Here is a 15,376-nt window from a genome sequence, read left to right on the forward strand (position 1 = left end):
TTTCTTGTGTTATTAACATTCAGTCCTCATTTTATAATTTCTTTGTTTCAACAAGTTGCCTAACTACCCCTTCTATAGTTGCTTTTGTGCTCTCTACCACATTTGTTTAATTCCCAGGATATTATTCATTTTTCAAACTTATAAGTGGTCATTTCTAATGATTTTCCAGTCCTATCCAAAAATTTATGAGAATTGTAATGAAATTAAACATTATGTTGTATCCAGTTTGAATAAGAATTTTACTGAAAGTACAATATTTTATAAAGCTACACTGAAGTATATTATTTTGTCTCATAATTATTGTACCCTTAATAAAACATTACTATTTTGTAAGAATTATAAAAACTACATATAGAGGAAATACATTAAAAATTACTATGGTTTATAGAGATTAAGTTTCCAGTGAACAAAGTATATCAAATTGGTATGCAAAGTTTATAGAAATGAGGCAAACTGTAGGCAATTCATTGTTTCATTTAAAAAATATTGAGCTTCCCTCCTCTCCCCTCCCCACTGACCTCCCCCCATAATATTCCCCATACCTATAATTAAAAAAATATTGAAAGCATCTACATACCAGAAATAATACTGCATAACATACACAAAATAATGTATTGATTTCTTTGAGGAAGCCACTTTTGTCTAGAAGATTTCACTAAAGATCTCTTAATAAAGCTTCCTAACTTTATTCGAGGGTCCATTGCATTAAAGTCTCTTAATGCTCTCTACTTTTAAACTGATTTGCTCTCCAGATACCTTTATTGCACAATGCTTAGTGCTTTTTAATTATTTCATATGATTTTACACACTATCTCAAACTAGATTAAATAACTTGATGTCATTTTATATCACTTTTTTTTAAATATAAATCTAGGTTTAATAGCAATACTTGTTGGTTGACATATCTGCCTGGCATCCTTCAATAATAACATACTTATAAGTTAACACTAAGAAAAAAATATTTTCATTTGATTTTATATTTGATAAGATCTTGGACCAAGAAAATGAAATTAGTGACAAGAACAGAATAATGAGTCAAGAATGACTGTGGATTATAGCTTTGGTAACTAAGTCTCCTAAATTTAGAGATTGGAAAGAGACAAAGTTGATGGGCTGAGAGAAACAGAGAGAGGAGGAATACAGGCTTACCATATCTTATGGCACTTTTCTTTATTGCACTTTGCAGATATTGCTGTTTTTACGGATTGAAGGTTGGATCGTACAGCAGCAAAAAGCTTATGACTCACTGGAGGCTTAGAGGATGGTTAGGACTTTTTTTTTTAGCAATAAAGCATTTTTAATTAAGGTATATACAATTTTTAGACATAATGCTAGTGTATACTTAATAGACTATAATACAATTAAGTATAATACAATTCAATAGTATAACATACGCACTAGGGAACCAAAAGATTTGTGTAACTTGCTTTATTGTGATATGCACTTTATTCCAGTAGTCTGGATCTGAACCTGCAATGTCTCCAAAGTACCCCTGTAGTAGATTAACAGGGAGTGGACTTGGATTGTTAAATTTCCAGTTCCTGTATTACTATCAGGTGGTAATGACTAATAGGTAGTAGAAAATATAGAAGTAGCCAAAAGAAGAAGTGTGATGAAAAAGATCTGGTAAGATCTAGTATTTGAAGTTTCTAGATTGTATAAAGTCCACTGGAAAAATCTTAAAAAAGGAAGAAAGAAAGAAGAAAGAAAGTTCTGAAGGAACATTAGAATGATCAAGCTTAACTTACAACAATTACCAGTAGCCTAACTATGGGAAATCTTAAATTTGGGATTCAAGTATTTCAACTAATAAATGGGCTTGGGAAGAAAATAGGAAACTCAGTCAAAAGTGAGTTTAGAAAATAAGGAGCATAAAGATATTTATTGGATAAATTAAGTTTCACCTAAGGGATTTAATTAAGAAGAAAAAATACTTGCATGGAAATACAAAGTAAGAACCCAATAGGAGTCCCTATAAAACCCCTTTAAAGTTCTCAATATTTTTTGTTGTGTACAGTGAGGATCCAAAAGGCAGAGGTGAATACAGTTAAAGTGTTTCAGCTGGCAGTTCTATAGACGTGGGAAACCAGGCTTACCCACTCAGTCACAGGCAGCTGGGGAACACAGGCCTCCCCAGAAGAAAAGAACAGATCCACAGCTAAGGCAGTGGGCCTCAGGCTCAGCTTCTTTCAGGTTCTCCACTCAGATTAGTCCCTCTTCTTCCATGCACAGGATTTGAAAGTCAAAAAGCACAATCCCAGGAAGGTCCCCTCCACATGAAAACAGGATAATTGACCACAAATCATTCTCTCCTAACAAAATACTTGAGACTCACAGTTTCTCTGCTCTTGTTTTAGGTGTTACTGCTAAAGATAATGAGAAAATTCTATCATTTCTCTATATCCCTCTTTTAAAATCCACCCCCCCACCACCACCACCACTGACAGCAACTATATGTGATTGAACAACGATTCTTCCCTTTTTGGTGCTGTCCCACCAAAAACAGCAGAGTGGGTGCATGCTGTCTCCCACACCAGAGCTAAGGAACAGGCCAAGGCAGTTAGGATTTTGATAAAAAGAGGCTAAACCTTGCTACCCTGTAAGGCACTAGGGATGCCAAGAAAAGATTAATATTAGCAAGATGATTATTCTTCTTGTAGTTGTTTCATTCTGATAGTAGAACAGGATTTTTCATTTCTTCTTCACCATCTTCTAGGCACAAAAATCTGAAGAAACCGATCAACTTTCTCAATGAAGGGGAAGTTGGGTATCAGTAAACAACTGAGGACCTTTGTCAGAGGGAAATGGGCTACGGGTTTCCTGTTTGTCCAGACTTCCAAGGTATAGTTAAGTTGTTTGTATTTACATCTATAAAATATACTCTCACCAGGAGAATATTGTCTACTTCTATCTTATAATAATTTTTTTCTGAATTTTTTATTAAGACACCACTGCAGCCTTTTTGCTGGCACAGGTCTCTTCCAAACCAGAGCTTTGGTTGATTTCATTCCTCCATGTTGGAGGTATTTATTATATCCATTTCTTTGAGTTCCTTCAGCATCGTCTCAGCAACTATATTCATTTTATATACAAAAGAACATTGTGAAGAAATTTAAAAAATTAAATGTATTGGATTTCAATCCAGTATTCTACACTGATTTATTTTTGGTTTCCATATATAACATTGCATTCATAAGTCTCTGATAAATTAAATTACATGGGCCGTTACTACTTCAAGATATTATATCAAAAGCTGAGACATTTTCTCCTGCCACATTTTGCTACAATTAGTCCTTTATCAGCTTCATAATTTGACTGTTATTTTTTTATACAGTTTTGAAAAACTTTCCTTTAGAAAGTTGATTTCCCTCTTTGTAAAATTAGATTTTTCTTTTCATTTTTCAAAATATAATTTGCTTTTTGTGTTTTAAAATGACTTCATACAAGACTACCGTATTTATAGAAGATAAAAATTGTACTCATTTTATTTTAAGTTGAAAAGATTCAGTTACATGAAAAAAATAAGCAGACATTTATAATTTTTGCCCTCTGGCATTTCAGTTCTACAAAGGAGATAATGAAAATAACATAAACAATGATAAGCTAATTTCTAAAGAATTAAATGAATAAAAGAAAAATATGTAAAAATGAATTACATAGATATTTTTACTCCACATTTCATATGTTGATATTAAATGATGTTCATTTCCTTTTCTCCTAATTCAGTCCCTCACTATGATTGCTTCTATTGTCTTAGTATTATGTTAGCGTTTGTATCAATTAGGATTTTTTGTTTGTTTGTGATTTAAAGAAATAAGATTTTTTGAGTTGTAAACGTCAGGGAGTAGGTGCTGTTGCTTAAGGAAATCATCAAGGGCTAGGACTCACACTGGCTTCTGGGCCTGCCATCTTCAGCAATTAATTTTGGCCACTGTTTTACTTCCAGCGGTCTAGACCACCCTTAAGGCAAAAAGAAGGGCAAGAGGCAGGGCAGGCAGTTCAGTTTGACCTACCAAGGGACCTCCACTTATAACTGGCTAGAGCACAGCAACCCCAAGTGCAATTATTTTTAAATGTGTGTTTTAACTAAATGAAAAGAGAGCTTTCTTATTAAGAAAATAATATATCTGTCATTGTATTGCATTTGACAGCAACAATTTATAATGATTGTAGAGGTTTTCAAAGTTCAGAATAATTATGATTCATCTAGAAAGTTTATTAAAAGTATGGAGTTCAACTTCCCAAACAGAGATATTTTTATTCAGTAGGGCAGAGCAAGGTCTAGAATTTTGTTTTAAACTATCATCACAGTTAATTTTTTAAATTATATTTTATTATTTATGCTATTACAGTGGTACCAAAATTTCCCCCTTTGCCTGTTACACCCAGACCATCCCCACTCCCTCAGGCAATCTCTACACTGTTGTCCATGTCCATGGGTCCTGCATACATGTTCTTTGGCTGCTCTATTCCCTATGCTGTACTTTATATCCCTGTGACTTTACATCCCCGTGACTATTCTGTAACTACCTATCCATACTGCTTTATCCCTTCACCTTTTTCATCCATCTCCCTAACACTCCTCCCATCTGGCAACCATCAAAGTGTTCTAGTATCTACCTATGATTCTTTTTCTATTCTGCTTGTTTGTTTATTTTGTTTTTTAGACTCAGTTGTTGATAGGGATATAGTCATTTTATTATTCATATATTAAATCTTCTTAAAGAAGATTCTTTAACATTTCATAGACTTCTGGTTTGGAGATGATGAACTCCTTTAGCTTTACCTTGTCTGGAAAGAACTTTATCTGAACTTCCATTCTAAATGATAGCTTTGCTAGATAGAGTAATTTAGGTTGTAGGTCCTTGCTTTTCATCACCTTGAATACTTGGCAGCCTCTTCTTGCCTGCAAAGTTTCTTTTGAGAAATCATCTGATAGTTGTATAGGCACCCCTTTGTATATAACTCTCTGCTTTTCTCTTGCTGCTTTTAAGATTCTCTCTTTATATTGAACTTTTGGCATTTTAATTATAATGTGTCTTGGTGTGGTCCTCTTTGGGTCTAGCTTGTTTGGGACTCTCTGTGCTTCCTGGACTTGTATGTCTATTTTATTCATCAGTTTAGGGAAATTTTTTGTCATTAATTTTTTAAATGGGTTTTCAATTTCTTGCTCTTTATTTTCTCCTTCCAGCACCCACAGGTAGTGCATGTTCATATGCTTAAAGTTGCCCCAGGGGCTCCTTACTCTATCTTCATTTTTTGGATTCATTTTTATTCTTACTTTTATGATTTGGTGATTATTGTTTCCTTATGTTCCAAATTACTGATATGAATCTCATCCACTCTACTGTTGATTCCCTGTAAATTGTTCTTCATTTCAGTTACTATATCCTTTATTTCTGACTGATTCCTTTTTTATGGTTTTCATCTTTTTTTTCAGCTGTTGAAGTTCTCTCTGAGTACATCTCAGAGAGATGTAACCAGTGTTTTGAATTCTGCATCTAGTAGATTTCTTGTCTCCATTCTGTTTAGTTCTTTTTCTGGAGTTTTGCTCTGTTCTTTCATTTAGGCCATGTTTCTGTGTCTCCTCCTTCAGGCATCCTCCCTGTGTTTGTTTCTATGTATTAGGTAGAGCTGTTACAACTCCATGGTTTGGTGGAGTGGCCTAATATAGTAAATGTTCTATAGGGTCCAGTGGCACAGCCTCTCCTATCACCCAAGCTAGGCACTCAAAATGCACACACTGTGTTGTCTGTGTACAACCTTCTCTGGTAGTTGAGACTTAATTGCTGTTGGCAGGTCAATGGCAAGGATTTACACAGGCCAATAAGCTGCAAGGACTGGCTGTGACCACTGACCACCAACCTCTGACACCATGGAGGATCAGCTGTGCAGGGGCCCATTCCACAGAGCAGGACTTACTTGAGTAGTGATCTGGTGCCCACTGAGTTTACCTCTTGAGTGTGTCTCATAGAGGTAGTTGGGTGGTAGTTCTCTGACATCTGCAGCTGCCCACCAGGTGCACTGTCTCTGGGGCCTCCTGGGAGATGCTGTCCAAATCCACCTGACATAAGCTACAAAGTGATGTGCAGATGGCTGCTACTTGTGCTGGGCTTGGAGGTTCCCAATCAAGGCCAAGCTATGAACTGAGGCCAGCTACTGCTAGTGCCAGGCCTGATGCCACTTAACAAGAGGTACAGGGCTTGCTGAGGCCAGATGCTGCTTATTTGGGAGGATTTAGGAAAATATGAAGTATGAGCCATGACAAGCTATTCTTATGGAAAAGACACTGGAAGTAAGTTGGGGTGGGCCCAAAAGTTAGGAGAGACTCAAGAAATCACCAGACTGAGGCAAACAGAGTGAGCCAAGTTGACAGAGTCTCTGATATGGTACCCACCTGTTGCTTTTGAGGGGAAGGCTCAGAAGAGGAAAAATTGCCTCCTCCAGTGCTTCTGTCTGAGAGAAAGCTGTCCCTCAGCTCTTGCCCTGATGCCAGACACTTAAGTTCTCCCCATGTGTTTCTAATGCCTTTCAAGCTGCTGCTCTGGACCTGGAGCTCAGAGTCAGTGAGTCTGAGTAAGTCTGTGTGTGGGCCATTTAAGAGGAACTGTCTGGGAATCCAGCAATTTCTGTCTTCCATAACTTCAATCCCCACTGGTTTTTACAGCTAGGAGTTATGGGTACTTATCTTCCTGACACTGGAGCCCTGGACTGGGAACCCTGACATGGGGCTGGGACCCCTCACTCCTGAGCTATCCCTCCCAATTTTTATCTGCGACACGGGACTGTGGAACCAGTCTATTCCATGTCTCTGTTTCTCCTACCAGTCTCAATGTGATTTCTTCTATAATTCTGTAGTTGTAAAACTTCCATTCAGATCAATTTCTGGTGGTTCTAAATAATAGTTGTTTTGTAGTTTAGTTTTAATTTTCATGTGGTTATGTGAGGAGGTGAGCCGTGTTTACATAGGTCATCATCTTAGCTTTCCCCCATCACCACAGTTAATTCTGATACAGATCGTTCATGGACCATCCTTTGGGAAATACTGGCAAACTAATAAAGTTCATTGAAGGTCTTCTCCATTACAATAGTGAAGTTCAAAGATAATTTTTGTTTCAATTTATTTAAACATTATGCTTCCACTTCTAGTAACTTTGTTTACTTCCTCCAAATATTTTCCATTTCCTTTTTATTTCTCTATTTTTATATGTGAAACTATCTTACTCTTTGACATTTGCAAATCTTACCATTTCTAAAAATAATAATGATTAAATGAATGTAATTATTTTTCTATCATAATTGATTCTTAAGTCAGAGTCAGTCTGGAAGCTGTTATATACTTTAAAAAATAAACTCTGGATCCATTACTTCAGTAAATTTTCAGACATATTTGAAGATGGTAATGTATTGAGAATTTTCAAGTTTGAGAGTATGCAACCATCAGATCTTCAGTATTGCTTGTGAAAGAAGACTCCTTTTCTACATATTTTATTTGATTTTGGTACTTATTTTAGAAAATACCTTTCTTGGGCTTCCAACGAATAGAATGTGATCTACCTTAAAGGAAGCAAAAGGGGCTTTGTAGTTATAAATTACTAAGCAGCTCCACCCCTCCTTTCTCATATGCAGTGATGTGCTAGAGCAGGCTCCTGTCAGCTCATTAAAGTCAGTTGTTAGCATTTATGCCCTATTTCATGTTCAGTGACACTAGATCGGTAGTATAAAATTAGCCTTGGCAGGTATATTTCCACCACAGATATCAGCAAATTGTATAAATCGCATGTTTGTTTTGCTTTGTTTTTACTAGAAAAATCACTGCCTTTAAAATTGCCTGTCCTTTTTCATCTTCAACCCCTGAGGAATCTGTGCCTTGTTTTACATAGCTAAGAGTGAAGTTTGAAGGGAGAAAGAAAGAGAGAGAGAAACAAGGGGAGGAAGGAAGAGAGAGGGAGGCCAGGAATAAAGAAAGAAAAGAAGAGATAAATCAAAATCTGAACCTGCTTTGTTTTAAATTTTATTCAAATTTTAAAAACAAAAGAAAACATGAATTGGAATCTGAAGACCTGAAATAGAATTCTTCTTAATAAATTAAAAAATAAAAATTTTCAAAATAACGACTAGTTCCTACTTAAAAGTTTTTGGTTACATTAAAATTGCTTTACTCATTCTTCCTCAAATAAAGAATTCAGGCATTTTTGAAGGATGAGGTGGGCTCTGGGAAAGGTGTGGAATAGCTCTGGAACAACATGAGTCATATAAATAAATGATTTACCATGTTCTGTAGAATCATGGATTGCTGAGATCATCACAATGGAAAATATCGATTTGCTTATAACAAACTAGAAGGTCAGAATGAGTCAACCCTCAAAAACACACTGCAGAGTGATGCCCTATAAAATTCTACAAAGACAAGCTGCATTGTTAGGTAGCCTCCACACAACCTGGTTTTGCAACTTACCCTTGACTAATGCATAGAGTCAGCCATTCTTAATTCAACATAGTACATTAATAGTGAAGAGATAATTTTGTAATTGCTTTTATTAGTGTCAATTCTATTAACTCTCCAAGGCGAATTACATACTGCAAAACAAGATGAACGACTAAGTCAGCACTTCAGAGATAATAGTCCACATGTGATTGATAAATCACCTGTAAAACATGAATGCCAGCTTAAGGTTTGTTTTCTTACAAGTCAATCTAAATAAGTATGACACACCAGACTTGAAAAAAAAAAAAAGTCTCAACTGAGTATGCAAGCTTTAGAAAGACAGACATACCAAAGAGACATTGAAAAAATAGTCACCATCCCTTCCAACAGAATCAAATGCTATCGATTATTACAGGTTACTCTTAGAGTATCCAAATGGATGAATTAAAATATTAGTCAATAATTTTAAAACTGTCCGCACATGTTCCCTAGTGCACATTCTCTGCAGTCTCCATCACTGCGTGATCCTTTGGCCTCTCTCTGCTGCTCTAGTGCCAATGCTGTATTCCCTCACTTATGGCAGATATCACATTCTAGACCCCCCACGATAGGTGAAAATCTGCAAAGTAGGAACCTTACATTTATTTTAGTATTTATATATTTTAAGGCTTTATAAATCATTCCCACACACTTACAAACCATTCACAGTCCCTTATTAACCTTTCCCACTCCCTTATTAACCTTTTCTGCACTTTTATAAATACTACTTATGTGCTTAAACATATTCTACACTCTTAAACCTATGTAAATTTAACAACATGCGTATACAGTACCACAAAATCCCACAATATAGCAAAAAATCCATGATAAATAATTAAATATAATATTTAAAAAATTCCCGTGTTACAGTGAGGCCATGATAAGTGAACCATGATATATAGAGAGATTACTGTATGTTGCTTTCTAATAAGCTGACTCTGGACAAGCTGAACATGAAGGGGAAGTGGGTCATCATGAGAGTGGACTTCAATATTCCTATGAAGAAAAACCAGATACCAAACAACCAGAGGATCAAGGCTGCCTTCCCAAGCATCAAATTCTGCTTGGACAATGGAGCCAAGTCAGTTGTTCTCATGAGCCTCCTAGGCCAGCCTGATGGTGTCCCCATGCCTGACAAATACTCCTTGAAGCCCATTGCTGTGGAGCTCAAATCTCTGCTGGGCGAGGATGTTTTATTCTTGAAGGACTACATGGGCTCTGAAGTGGCAAAAACCTGTGCTGACCCAGCCAGGAGGTCTGTCATCCTGCTGGAGAACCTTCACTTTCATGTGGAGAAAGAAGGAAGGGAAAAGATGCTTCCAGGAATAAGATTAAAGCTGAGCTAGCTAAAATATAATAGAAGCTTTTGGAGCTTTACTTTCCAAGCTAAGGGGATGTCTTTGTCAATGATGCGCTTGGCACTGCTCACCAAGCCACAGCTCTATGGTGGGAGTCAATCTGCCACAGAAGGCTGGAGGCTTTCTGATGAAGAAGGAGCTGAACTACTTTGCCAAGGTCTTGGAAAGCCCAGAGCGACCTTTCCTGGTCATCCTGGGTGGAACTAAAGTTGCATACAAGATCCAGCTGATCAATAATATGCTGGACAAAGTCAATGAGATGATTATTGGTGGTGGAATGGCTTTTACCTTCCTCAAGGTGTTCAACAACATGGAGACTGGCACCTCTCTGTTTGATGAAGAGGGAGCCAAGATTGTCAAAGATCTGATGTCCAAAGCTGAGAAGAATGGTGTGAAGATTACCTTGCCGGTGGACTTTGTCACTGCTGACAAGTTTGATGAGAATGCCAAGACTGGCCAAACCACTGTGGCCTCTGGCACACCTGCTGGCTGGATGGGCTTGGACTGCGGGCCTGAGAGCAGCAAGAAGTACGCCGAGGCTGTCGCCAGGGCCAAGCAGATCCTGTGGAATGGGCCTGTGGGCATGTTTGAGTGGGAAACCTTTGCCCGAGGGACCAAAGCCCTCATTGACGAGGTGGTAAAAGCCACTTCCCGGGGCTGCATCACTATCATAGGTGGCGGGGACACTGCCACTTGCTGTGCCAAATGGAACACGGAGGACAAAGTCAGCCATGTCAGCACTGGGGGTGGTGCCAGCTTAGAGCTCCTGGAGGGTAAAGTCCTGCCGGGGGTGAACACTCTCAGCAATGTTTAGTACTTTCCTGCCTTTTGGTTCCTGTGCGCATCCCCTCACTCAACTTAGTGCTTTCTGTATCTCTACTTGGCGTTAGCTAAAATCTTCCCCCATGTCAAGATTCAGCTAGTGACCAAGAGATGCAGCTCAGGAACACTTAACACAGTTGCACAGCAGTGTATCAGCTCACTTTTACTGCACCCTGGATTTGGCTACATTCTTCAGGATCCCATTTGAATTTCTTAATGGCTAAACCATTGTGCATCATAGAGCGCATTTATTTATATTTTGCCTGTTAAAGTAAACTGTTAGCTTAATTCTCTTCTTAGAGTAGCTTACTCTGATTAGCTTTGTCATTGTTTTGCTACTGGGCATGAAAACAAGATGAAACCCCAGTTGTAGTGAGGGAGGGAGATGAAGGTGGAAACCTATTAAATAAATAATAAAATATTCATGAAAACTGGGAAAAAATAATTTAAAAATAACAGAAAAAAATGAAGTAGATATTTTATGAACACATGAAGTAGTCATACTAATCTACTAGCAGTGTATACATACACATTAAATAATCTTATTTTGATTCTAGTTTTTATGTAAGTATGTCTTAGATATGGATCCATCCACTTTCACTTATACACACCATACAAGCCTGTGTGTATGTGTGTGTGCACGTGTGTGTGTGTTGGTATCAATATTACTAATTTTATCAAATGTCCTTCTAAACAGTTATATAACCGAACTCTTGAACTAGTAGTGGAAAATTAAGCCCACCCAATCTCATAGTATTAAATTATCACTTGACAGAAACCTAATTCAAAGTAAAGGACTAAAGAAGGCTGATTACACAATAACTGAGAACAGGTTTGGACATGAAGGAGGCATTAAGACTGGATCAAGGGCTCACATATTACCTCTAGAACTTTTCTTACCTACTCAACCCTTCTTTTCTCTGGCCACATGTTCTATTAATACAGACCAGCTTCCTCCGTGTGTTGGATACTATAGGCAATGATAGAGCTTTGAACATTCTTCTTGCACTGGGCATCCAGAAGCAAGAAAGCAACGCTTAACCCTTCAAACAAAGAAAGAATGTCCCAGCTTCATTTAAATTATATGTTCATCGTTGAAACCAATCACTGAGAAGGGGATAATGAGTTAGCCTGAAGGCCTAAATGTTGGCCTAAATCTAGAAATATTTGGGATGATATGACTGGCAGCCTCACTATTTCAATAAGAAATGGAAATTTAAATATTTTCCAAAGAAAGAAGTGTTAGGAGCAGCCCAAATAAAGAGATGTTCACTATACCATCTAGGAAAGTATATAGATTTAATATCTGATATTCTTAAGCTTTCCCACAAGAGTTAGCAAAATTTGAAAAGTGTTCTCCAGTCCACATAGGAATAGCTGATGAACATATATAACAAGTTCCAGATTACAAAGTTTACAAATATCATATTTACTTCAGGTAGTTGGAACGGGTTTTTGTCATTTGTTGCAGAGACACCTAATTCACAAGGGTGTAGTGGGCTTAGTTTTTCACATTTAGTTCTATTAATTATAATTGTAATTATTCCAAATGACAATATTAAGATTTAGAGATGTTTGTCAAGTACTCAAAATAAATAAGAAGAATTCTGTTGCAGAATTTCAGATAAAAATTTATGTTTTTTATTCTTTGTTTTAAAATTTTGAATGAAATTGAAAATAAAGATGGTCTAGATTTTATTTCATCAGGTCTTTTTCTTTCTTTCTTTCTTTCTTTCTTTCTTTCTTTCTTTCTTTCTTTCTTTCTTTCTTTCTTTCTTTCTTTCTCTTCTTTCTTTCATTCATTCATATTTCTATACTGTCAGTTGCCTGCCTTTTGAGAGAAACTTCTCCGCAATATAGTAAGAAGCAAAGTGTGGCATTCATTTCTATGTCTATTTATAAATTACTTTTTGGTGAATTAGAAACAATGACTCCATTTGCACTACCAGATTTCCTTGCTCTTGATTAACTTTCTAGTTTGTCTCAATAGAAGTAGAAAGTCATCTTGATTTTTACAACACTGTGAATGTATTGCTCAATTTTCTGTTCACTTTATGGAAGTACATCAGAATGCCTTTAGCCAAAGACTTTATTCAAAAATGCTGGGAAAAATAATGTTCACTGGGAACGTTTTGTCCTGTGAAGGAAGGAGGAATCCCACAGAGCTTTAGCATGATGGGTTATACAAAATTGAGCTAAATTGGGTAATAGTTGATCAAATTCAGCTTTGGGAAGAAGGGAGAAATTGTGCTGTAGATTAGTAGTTATTTGTTGGTGAATTCAAATTTATCAAGAAGGATGGAGGAAGAAGAGTTAGGGGCTGAGGACACGTGTATGCTGGGTGGAAAGAAACAGCTGTATGAGGCAAGGACATGTAAAGGCCTCAGTGGAAAATCATGTCTTTCAAGTTCTCTTGCAATTCTGTCCTAGTTTATGGAGTATGGACTCATCTCCTTTCACTTATGTTTGGGTAACATTGTTTAGATTGTCTATCAATACAACATCTCCTTACTTATTTATAAGACGATCTAGCTTTTTGGATTCCCTTTTAAAGTAAGTTATTTTGTATTTAGCCTGTTCAAAACACAAAACCTAACCAAAATAAAACAAAAAACTTTTTTACTTTTTGTTGCTCAAAAATAAGTAAAATGAATAAATAAATCCCTGATAGCTTCACTCTGTGTTCAAATATAATCTATAATTGGATAATAAAAAGTATTTAGGACTTGCTTAATGTCTGAGTATAAAATATAATACAATAGTTAAAAGGATGAAATAATTTATGAATTTAATGCTAATTCATCTGAAATCTATGTTATCTTTAAAATATGTGAAAAATAAAGGAGTGGACTGGATAGAAGAGAGCAAAGGGGGAAAATTGGGACAACTGTAATAGAATGACAATAAAATATTTAAAAATATATATATTATGTGAAAAATAATATCAGTAACTCTATTCACTGGAAACCACATAATAGGATCCCTGAAAATGTATGAGAGCTGAATAACATTCATTTTGGAAATTTTGTTTTTTACTAATGTATCAAGGTAGTGCTGTTTAGTATAAAATGCTCTCAACTGATGTACAGCAGGCCTTCTTGTGTAATAGTTACCAGGATAATATATGAAGATAATAATTAAATATATCAGCTGTCAACTGATGGTCCTTGATGCCAATTCAAAGCAAACAGGAATCCCCAAATTGAGGTGCAGTGAAGAAGGAACCTTTTTTTTTTTTTTTGCTGCAAAACAACTCAATTGTGATTCAGTATGGCTTTGAAAATGGCATGTCTGTGAGGCAGCCCTGGGGACTTGTGTCCCTGGGACCACCGCCCCCCACCCCGCAGTCAGATAGTTCTGCTCTGCTCCTCCTTGGTGGGTTCTGCTCAGAGTCAGTCTGCTTTGTGCTACGCTCTGCTCAGCTCCCATGAGACATCTCTGCTGTTTCAGCTCTACAGGGAAAATTGTGCCCCTCAACCAGAGGGGATCTCGTTTATATAGACAGGAGTCCCCAACCCTGGCCCCAGATTAGTCTGTCCCCATGCAAATGAGGACTCCAAATCCTCACAGTCTGGTCCAAAGAGCATTGTCCTGATTAATCGGAATGGAATTGCTCTGATTGGTTATAGCAGCATAGTTCAGATTGGATGGGGAAAACAGTCCTGTTGGTCAAAACAGGATTCCAAGAACTCCTTTTTAAGGGCTGGCCCAAATGGCAGGAACACAGTGCAGGCAGGCAGCTCAGTGCTGGCTTCTCCATGAAGTGCTGTTTGTGTGAAAGGCCTCTGTGTAGAAATGGCTGCTAGGCTCTGTCTTTTCAAACACTGAGCCCAGTTAGCCACCACTGAGCTCTTCTTTATAGGTGTCTTCTTTCTCAGTGTCCACACAGCCTAATTCGATACTACTGATTGCTTTATTTAAAAATATAATTAAAATATGTCCAATCTCTTGGGTATTTAAATGTACTCATATCAACATGCTGACAGAACAGATTAACCAACACTTGAAGGTTCTTAGTCATCATCATAAAAGAACATGAAAGGAAAAGCAGGGGGAAAAAAAAGATCAAAACAAAACAAAAGCAGAATTACTGTCTATATACAATGTGTTGATTAGACGCACTTATCTTTGGTCAGCTGGTTTTGAAAAACAGTGTTTGTATAAATAATAAACACAGATACCACAACAGAGAATCTCTTTGTTATGAAAATAACAAAAAGTAAATAAAATATAGTAGTTACCTAATTTCTTCCACAACATTGGTCTGCTCTGGGAAACATAATATCAATATTTCATTGACAATATATATTTTAAACAATCATTAAAATAATGCATAGTGCCATTGTGCTTATAATGCATAGTAAACTATTTCCATAATTTCAAAGATTGAGGTTTACTTATACACAACTCTCTACCATTGCACAAAATTTAAAATGCACTGTAAAAATTATCTGAAGTAGGTAGCTTGTAATCAGATAGTTTCATTTCCTGTAAGAGTAAAATTTTAAGTTTTCTTCTCTTTTAGATGAGAGTCTCTCAGAAATAAATGCAGCAAGTTGAGTAACATTAATTGTGTCACCTCAAAATAAACGTTTTAAATATATCGTAGCCACTGGACACTGTAGTGCACAGCCTTCCTCATCTTGCAGAAACACAGTGGCAATTATTTCCTGCCTGTCAAGAGGCAGAATTCCATTGTGTTTAGAAAAATAGGTTTAGAGACAGCTAC

General features: G+C 36.7%; 1 pseudogene; it reads left to right on the plus strand.

The window, feature by feature from the left end:
* Positions 1-9,381: 9,381 nt before the first annotated feature.
* LOC150012305 (phosphoglycerate kinase 1 pseudogene) lies at positions 9,382-10,639 on the plus strand (annotated as a pseudogene).
* Positions 10,640-15,376: the final 4,737 nt, after the last annotated feature.

The sequence above is a fragment of the Furipterus horrens genome, unplaced genomic scaffold, assembly GCF_987537825.1.
Source record: "Furipterus horrens unplaced genomic scaffold, mFurHor1.1.pri manual_scaffold_4, whole genome shotgun sequence".
Taxonomy (NCBI): Eukaryota; Metazoa; Chordata; class Mammalia; order Chiroptera; family Furipteridae; genus Furipterus; species Furipterus horrens.